This window comes from Euphorbia lathyris, unplaced genomic scaffold (genome assembly GCF_963576675.1).
Source record: "Euphorbia lathyris unplaced genomic scaffold, ddEupLath1.1 SCAFFOLD_37, whole genome shotgun sequence".
Classification (NCBI taxonomy): Eukaryota; Viridiplantae; Streptophyta; class Magnoliopsida; order Malpighiales; family Euphorbiaceae; genus Euphorbia; species Euphorbia lathyris.
In genome coordinates this window covers 16755-25819 of record NW_027069452.1, presented here as the reverse complement: position 1 = coordinate 25819, position 9065 = coordinate 16755, and the positions used below count along the sequence as shown (strand labels likewise).

The 9065-nt window shown below is 26.9% G+C and overlaps 1 pseudogene; it reads left to right on the top strand.

The window, feature by feature from the left end:
• Positions 1–1234: 1234 nt before the first annotated feature.
• LOC136210426 (uncharacterized) lies at positions 1235–3895 on the top strand (annotated as a pseudogene).
• Positions 3896–9065: the final 5170 nt, after the last annotated feature.

The window sequence follows — 9065 nt, the reverse complement described above, 5'->3', positions numbered from 1 at the left end:
AATATTCAATATAAAGAAGAAGAAAAAGATAAATAATATTCAATAGTAGTCAAATAAAGTACAAGGGCGTACACAGGGGGCCTGCTCAGGGCAGCTGCCCCCCCCTACAATGACAATTTTTTTTTTTTTTTTTTTTTTTTTTTTCAATTTATTCAATGATTCAATTATACAATGCCTTAGAGAGCCATATACCGGTGAAATGTTTTATTTTAGAGTTTGTAATACCACTGATAAATATCATCCATGGTATGAACGTTAAAACCGACAAATTTTGACATTAATAGCGTTTTCGATTAGTAAATCTAGATTTGCTCTAATTTGCTACCAATCGAACGTATTTTTTGCTCTGAATTTTGACAACAGGATTTTTTGACAGATACATATCTGAATCCATTATTAAATTTTTTCTGCAATTTAAAACAGTTAAACAATAAAAATCTGTACAATAAACTAAGACTATTCTATACTAAAAAAAACGAGGAACACGTAAAAATTTCAAAAAGATTAAATCTAGAGCAAAAAAGTTTCTCTAGATTTACGAAAGAGTGAACATTTTACTCATTTTGAAGGAGTTTTCATCAAATCCCAGAAGAACGGTTTTGGTTTAAAAAGGTATTTGAAAATAATATTCATGCAATTTTTTTAACATTTAATTTATTGCAGAAAAGTAAGTTGGCCCCCAACCTTAAAAATTTTTGCGTACGCCCTTGAATAAGTAGGTAGACATTTTAGTACAAGTAATCATTAAATAATTCTACTTTTTGTGTTTGATTATTTTTCATTATTTTTAATAATCACGATTAGATTTTGATTACTTTTAATTCTAATAATTATTTAATGATAATTATAGTGGTAACATTTTTCGAAATGCCAGTGCTGCCAATTTCTTTTTAGAAATTTTAGAAATTATCAGCATTTATTTAAAGTGTAAATTTTTATGTTTTTAGTCATTGCATATTTTTTGTGTGAATTTCATTTTTTGACTACAGTTTTACAGTTTTTTTGTTGTGCATTGAGTAGCAGTTGTCAGTCAGTCAGAAAGTCAGAAAGTCTTCATAGCTAGCTGGGTGTGTGCGTGTCGTGTCGTGTTTTTTAATGTTTTTCTCTTTTCTATTGTGTATGTCAGCAAAGTTTCGAGTCTAGAGTCTAGACGGGCGCTAAAAGTTCAAAAACATTTGATTTCATTTTCCAATCCAATTAATTGTTCGAATAGTCATTCAAATTTTCCTTACATATGTCGCGTTTTAATGGTCATGGTGGCGCTGCGTCGCAAACTCAAACATATAAATTAGTTGTTGTTGGCGGAGGTGGTGTGGGAAAATCAGCAATTACTATACAGTTTATACAGGTATTATTACTACAACAAAAACAACAACAACAAACATAGAAAAAATCATTGATAAAATTTCTGTATATGACAAGCGTAACAAGTGTACCCAAAAAAAAAAAAACAACAACAAAAACAGAAATCAACTTATCTAATTTTTGTTAAGAGTTAAAAATTTTCAACATCATCATCTTGTATGAGATCAGTGATAAAATTCAGAAAATACTCTGGGACACGCCTCAATGTCAATTGGATAAGGGAAAATCTTCATGTTTCACTGCTTCTTGTTGTTGTTTTTGCCAAATGTACTTGATACTATTTTTTTTTATACATATATTAGGTATTTTTTTTATTAAGTTGTTTATTAATGTACAAATATACATACATATGTTGTTGTTGTTGTTTTTTTAAACATCGAGATCATTGTTTATTTTTAGTGTTTTACGTCATTTGTTTAGTAATTTGTTGCAGAAATTTTTATTTTCTCTTTTTTTTTTTTACTAACAAAAAATCAGTACGCGGTCAAAGAAAAAAAAAAAAAAAAATTATCCGTGTAGAAAAAGCAAAGAAAAAAGGAATGCCTGTCTGTCTATTTATCAACAATAGTTTTTCGACACCTTTATTGTCTGTCTGTCTGTCTATTTGTTGGGCGTTGTAAACGCATGAATTATGTTTGATAAAGTGCACAATTGTAAACAAAAACCACACACATACAAACAAAAACACACAACAATTCATAGGAAAGTGAACAGCAAAAAGTAAGGTGTGGATAGCACAGCTTAAGGGGGATTGCCAATTTTGGTGTAGGCAGCCAGAGTTGATTATTTCCATACAAAAAAGTATTTAATTGATGACCTAAAATTTTTAAACAATAATTGCTATCTTTGGTAAGATATTTTATTTAATTTTTTTCAAAGATCTGTATTTTTAAAGTGGCAAAATAACTCCAATTTCACCCACAAAATAGGTGGTATTTCAGACAAAATAGGTGTCAGCTAGATGAGAGTCGATTAATACAAAAAATTAATTAAAAATATGTCTTCAATCACTGGATATATTTAAATCTCTTTTGTATCTGAGTTAAGCCACTATTCTCTTTAAAGAGAGACATTTACATATAGTTATAGAGAGAGTTATTACAAAATCCCACCTCTTTTTGTAATAAAATTTCTATGCTTTGGAATGTTAAATCATCTTTACAATCGGTTTTAAATATCTTATTTCTCTTAGAATCTCAAATTAAGAATAAGACAAAATAAGTGTGAATTATATGAAACTGTATTGGTGCATAAAAGTTGTCATTTTAATATTAAAAAATATTCTCAATCCTTGGATTTATTCTAATCTTATTTTTATTTGAATTAAGCCACTATTCTCTTTAAAGAGAGACAGCTATACAGTTATAGAGAGATGTTTCAAAATCCCAAATATGTCAACTTTTAATTGAAAAAAAATTGTAAATCACTAAATGTCTCTTCATCTTCCATGAATGTAAATAATGCCACTATTCTCTTAAATGAGAGACATTTCTTATAGTTTTAAAGAGAAATTATTCATAATCCTAACTTTTTTTTAAAACAAATTTCAATATTTTCAATCAAGAAATTGCTATTATTCTCTTCAAAGAGAGACATTTTTATAAGTTATAGATAGAATACATATCAAATCTTCAATATTTATAAGGAAAAATCTTGTTTTTAATTACAATCTAAAAAAAAAAGAATAAGACCTTAAAAAGTCATGATTTGCTCATCTCTCATGTGATAAAATTTACATTTATTTTCTCAAATTTATGTATATGAACTAGTTCTTTCTTACATTGTTTGAAAATGGCAAATAAAAATATTAAATTTTAAATTATCATAAAACTACTTTCTACAATATAAAAACATCATTCTAATGGTCATTATGTTTCTTTAAGTATTCCCCTTAAAGTCTTTTATTTCTTTGCTAAAATCATAAAGTATTTTATATTTTTTATTAATTTTTTATAGAGCTATTTTGTTACGGATTATGATCCCACCATTGAAGACTCCTACACAAAACAATGCGTCATTGATGATGTGCCAGCTAAAATGGATAGTAAGTAGAAAATTGTTATTCTAATGAAATTATATTCTCCATTTTTTTTGTTGTTGTTGCTCTTTGTAGTTTTGGACACAGCTGGACAAGAAGAATTTAGTGCCATGCGTGAACAATATATGCGTTCAGGAGAAGGGTTTCTTTTGGTGTTCTCATTGAACGATCATTCAAGTTTTGATGAAATACCCAAATTTCAGCGTCAGATTTTACGTGTCAAGGACCGTGATGAGTTCCCTATGCTTATGGTGGGCAATAAATGTGATTTAGAACATCATCGTCAAGTGACTTTAGAAGAAGCACAAAACGCCAGTCGTAGCATGATGATTCCATATATGAATGCAGTGCCAAGTTGCCAAGTTGCGCATCAATGTGGATCAGGCTTTTCATGAATTGGTTCGTATTGTGCGTAAATTTCAAATAGCCGAACGTCCATTTATGGAGGAAAGCTACAAGAAAAAGAATAAAAGACGATGTTGTTTATTGTAACAACAAGTTCAAATTCAAATACAACAAAAACATGTTGTTTTGTTTTCATTTTTTATATGCATGTACATATTATATATATATAAAAAAAGAAGAGGAAAAATTTATTTACAATTTTTTTATAATTTTAAAGTTTTTGCTTAAAAAAAAAAAAACATTTAACAACAACAAAAAACAAAATATGCTGCCATGAATAAAATATAATAACTTTTTTTATAACAATCAAAAAAAATAAAAAAAAAATTAACACCAGCAGTATAAGACAAAAACAATAAGAAGAAAAAAAAAACAGTCCAAGACTGTTAATTGTTTGTTTTAAATGTTAAAAAACGCCAGTATATAAATTAAAATATTTTTAATTGTTAAGTAACAAAAAAATAGTGGTTTTTTTTTTACATTAAAAAAATATTGTTGCAGAAATCGTTGACACGAAATGAAGACTATAAGAAAAACTAAATTCTAAATAACAAAATACAATATATCAGCTTTTATGCTTATACAAAAAAAAAAAAAAAAAAAAAAAAAAAATGAAATGAAATGAAATGAAAGAAAATTGTTGAAAATTTTTTACACACAAACACGAGTATACAGCGCTTTGTTAAAACAAATTTACTCATAATAAAATTTAATCAATTTATGAATGTTATTTATGCCAAATTAAAAAATATATATATATATAAATAAAAAACGAAGAAAAAACATTTATACAACTTACAAATACAAATATATACATATTTTATTAAAATGTAAAATATTTAAAATAATTCAACGTGCAATGATGTGCTTTTTACGTCTGACATAAATTAAAGCTTTTATGTTTTATTTTTTTAATTAATTTTGAAATTTTTTTTATTATGTCTACTATGTATGTATGTATGTATTTTAACTTCCAATTTGCCAGCATGCGTTCAAAACACATTATTTATTTACGAATTATATAGTGTGTTTCTTAAGTGCCTCGAAAAAATTATGTTTTAAAAAAAAAGCGCTACAATTTTATTATTATTTGCTACACTTGTTACAACATTTTAACTCAGCAATTAAAAATTGTGTGTGTGTGTGTATTTAGATGTGCACAAATCTCTACTCTCAATGTATTTTTTTATGTTCAATGCTTTTGTGTATTTAAAAAAATATAAAGGAATTTTATATATATTAGAATAAATGTTTATAACGAATCTTGTATGCCATTTAATTGGTCCATATGTAATTCTATTATATCAATAAATCCAATAAAATAACCAAACTAATAAATCAAATTGTCTTCTTTTAATATAAATAAGTTTTGAATTTAAAAAACAAATATTTAAAGGCACCATTAATCAGCTGTTTTATTTATTTTTGGCAACACTCTATTTATTTGACAGCTCAAGAGAAATTTATATTAAGGGTACTCATTTAACATCATATACTTACAATAATCGTAAAATCGTATATTTAAAATGATTGTTATATGAACGCTGTTTTTTACAACTGTTGTATTTCTGTCGTAAATCAGCTGACTGAGGAAATATTATTGTTTAATTGATGAAAATGCCACCAAAAAGTAATAAACAGCTACTTTTAAAGTTAATACAACATTCTGCATTAAATGATTTGTTAATAACTTCGTCCATAGCGAAAATTATAACACACAGTGCTGACAAACAAACAGCTGTTCAAATACAACACCAATATACATACAACGTTTACAATACGAAATCGTGTGGTAATGTTACGACGTGATTGTAAAAAAATCTCCATACAAATTGGAACAGCTGTTATACAACATGGTAAACTTACGACAAATACGACAAATACGACGCTGATACGAGGTTAAATGAGTACCCTTATTTTGATTTCAATATAATCATAATCAGGGTTGGGCGCGTAAAAGTAAAATGTAAAAAATTTTACGTTTTACGCGTAAAAAAACGTAAATGTAAAATTATTTTGAATCGTGTAAATGTAAAATGTAAATATTACGTAAAATTTTACATTTTACGTAAAATTTTACATTTTACATTTTCAATCATGTAAATGTAAAATGTAAAATTTTACGTAAAATGTAAAATTTTACGATAATTTTACAATTTTACGTAAATTTTACGTGTAAAATTATTTTTGAGGTTTTACACGTAAAAGCACAACCCTGATCATAATAATAACAGATGAGAATTTTTTAAAAAAGAGAATAGGCGCCAATAATCAGCTGCTTCAATAAAAAATATTATAAAATTGAAATTTTGTCAACCTTATTTTTGATAACAACATTGCCATCAGTGCGGAAAAATTGAAAATAATTGAAATTTGTTTATATATCATCATCAGAGATATAAAAAAAAGGATTTTATAAAATTTTCGATCGAAGTAGTATTTCAACATTTATGCGGGAAACACATGTGCGGCAAAACGCTTGCGTCAAAATTTAAACACAAAGGTTCTTATGAAAGCGAACACATGAACTGACGCACGCTTTTAACGCAACGCAAGTTATCTCCTAATTAAATTTCAACGCGCGTCGACAGTGCTGCCTAGTATAAAATGTTGAAATTAGTAGTATTTTGTCAAACATCTGTTCTAAAACTGGGCAGTTGGCAAACATTTCATAAACAATGGAGGAGAAAATAATAGACTTTGTTCGTGAAAACCAATTTTTGTACGATAAAAGCCACAAATCGTACAAAAATATATACCTGCGCAACAAAATATTTGAAGAGAAAATAACGCACATGTGTTTAACCATGCGTTTGCCGCGCGGCAAGCCTGCGTCAACGCATGCGTTTTTGCCGCACATGTGTTTCCCGCATTAAATTATTGCGGTTTTATGAATGAAACTTCAGCGTAAATTTGTTAATTTAATAAATTTTCAAAAAATACTACTTCGTCAAATATTTTATAAATGATTTTTTAAAGTGGAACATCTTTAGCGAAATTGCCAGATTAGATAAAATGAAACGAAATGAACACCAGTGCTGCCAATTTTCTTTCAACCAAATTGAATGCAACCAAATCCATCGTTGCCATCAAGTTTCACTTTTTCATTGAGTATAGGATAAACATTATTTTGGCGTTGAAAATGTCTTACTTTTGTGTTTTTCGACTTACATAAACACTTTTTTCTCAACGATTGAGTTGAGCCAGTAGAGTTGATATAGCGTTACTCTCAATTGAGAAGTTCTCAACCAAGTTACATAAACGCACTACTGACCCCGTCGCTACAGAAGTTTCACTTCAAAATCTTTTAGTGAAGATTTTCTCAGTGGGAGCTACAAAAATGAGTAGTATATTATTTATTTTTAATGGCAACACTATTTAACAGCAAAAAAAATTGACATTTGTTTTTTGTTATTGTAAACAGAATTTCACGTGCGTGCATTCTTTGAATTATTGTCATTTTATATATTTTGAATGAAATTCTTTTGATATTTTAATTAAAATATTTTACTGAAATGGAGAGAGACGCAGGTAAGTTATTGTTGTCTTCAGTTCAAATATAAATATACATTCAATAAATAGCGAATTTTTCAACATGCTCTGAGGATCCGGAAGATGTGTCTACAAGTGTTTTGACTAGAAATACAAAAAAAAGAACATTTAAGCATTTATGTAGTGAATAATGATTTGCTCCTAAATTAAGATCTGATGAATTTTTTGATTGTGTTTCTGAAAATAAGAGTCCTTGTCAAGATTCCTTTCCTCATTCAGGCCAAAATATTCAACTTTCTTATTCTTATGAAGATTTGTTAAGAAATTCAATAGCATTGAATGTAATGATTCTAATTATGAAACTGTTTGTGAAGATTTTTCTAGCGATACTGAAACCGAAAACCAATCAGAGAAGGAGAAATTCGGTCACAAGATGTTGACCACAAATGATGACAACGCTATCATAATTGACAGCTCGGATAATGATTATCATACTGATGATGATGAAGAAAATAGTGATGAGGATGATGAAATAGTGAAATGTTTATTTTGTAAGGATACGATGCAGGGACAGACAACGGCTTTAAAACATTTGAAGGAATTTCATAAAGTGGACTTCAAAGTGTTGCAAAAAAAATTCCAAATGGACCAATATGCATTTATTAAAATGATTAATTATATACGCACTGAAAGCATTACTGCTGCAGAATTGATGTCATTAAAGCAGCCGGTATGGACTGATGAAATATATCTTAAGCCGAAGGAACACGAACCTTGGTTGACATATGGTAAGATTTATATACAAATATATATTTTAAAAAAAGTAAATTATTTGCTTATTTTTAATGAAAATTTTGAATTTTTTTAAAGAAACAATTTAAAAATTTAAAAAAGAGTCTTGTATTTCTTGTGATATACACTGAAAAAACAATTTACTTGTACCAAGGAAATTTTGCGCCAAAGACGTATATTCCTTGGTTTGAGGATACTTTTCCTCTTGGCTAAGTATAATTTTCTTTGAGCCAAGGAAATGTATATTCTTTGGCGCAAAATTTCCTTGGTACAAGTAAATTGTTTTTTCAGTGTAGGTAGAAGAACGAAAAATTGATTAAAAATTTTATATACTATTTTTTTTGAGAAAAAAGTCTATTTTTGATGAAAAAAGTGATTTTTTTATAAAAAAAAAAAAATAGTACCTATATTTTATGAATAAGGGCGTTTTTTTTAATGAAAAATAGTCTTTTTTATTAAAGTGCCATCTTTTAATTAACAAGTATCTCTTTAAAAAAAAAGTGCATAATTTTAAAGAAAAAAATAGAAAAAATTATGAAAAAAGTGCATTTTTTATGAAAAATTAAGAAAATAAACGTGACATCTTTTGAATTTTTTTACAGATATTTAAATTTTGTAGTATGTGTTTTTTGTGAAAATTTTCGTTTTTTAATTAGAATTTTTTCTACAAAATTTTTTTTTCAGTTTTTTAATATGCGTTTTTTTTTAAATAAAAATTATGATTTAATTTATTACTACATGTTATAAAAGTTGTTGTTTATTTTATTACATACATACATACAGTACATTTTTTATAAAAAAAAAAAATAAAAAAAACGCCTATATTTATGAAAAAACGGCATATTTTTTCTGAAAACATTGAATATTTAATGAAAAATTAAAAAAAAAAAAAAGGATTTTTTAAAATGTTATCTAATGTATCAAAAACATTAATTTTTTATAGATATTTAAATTTTGAGTATGTGTTTTTATG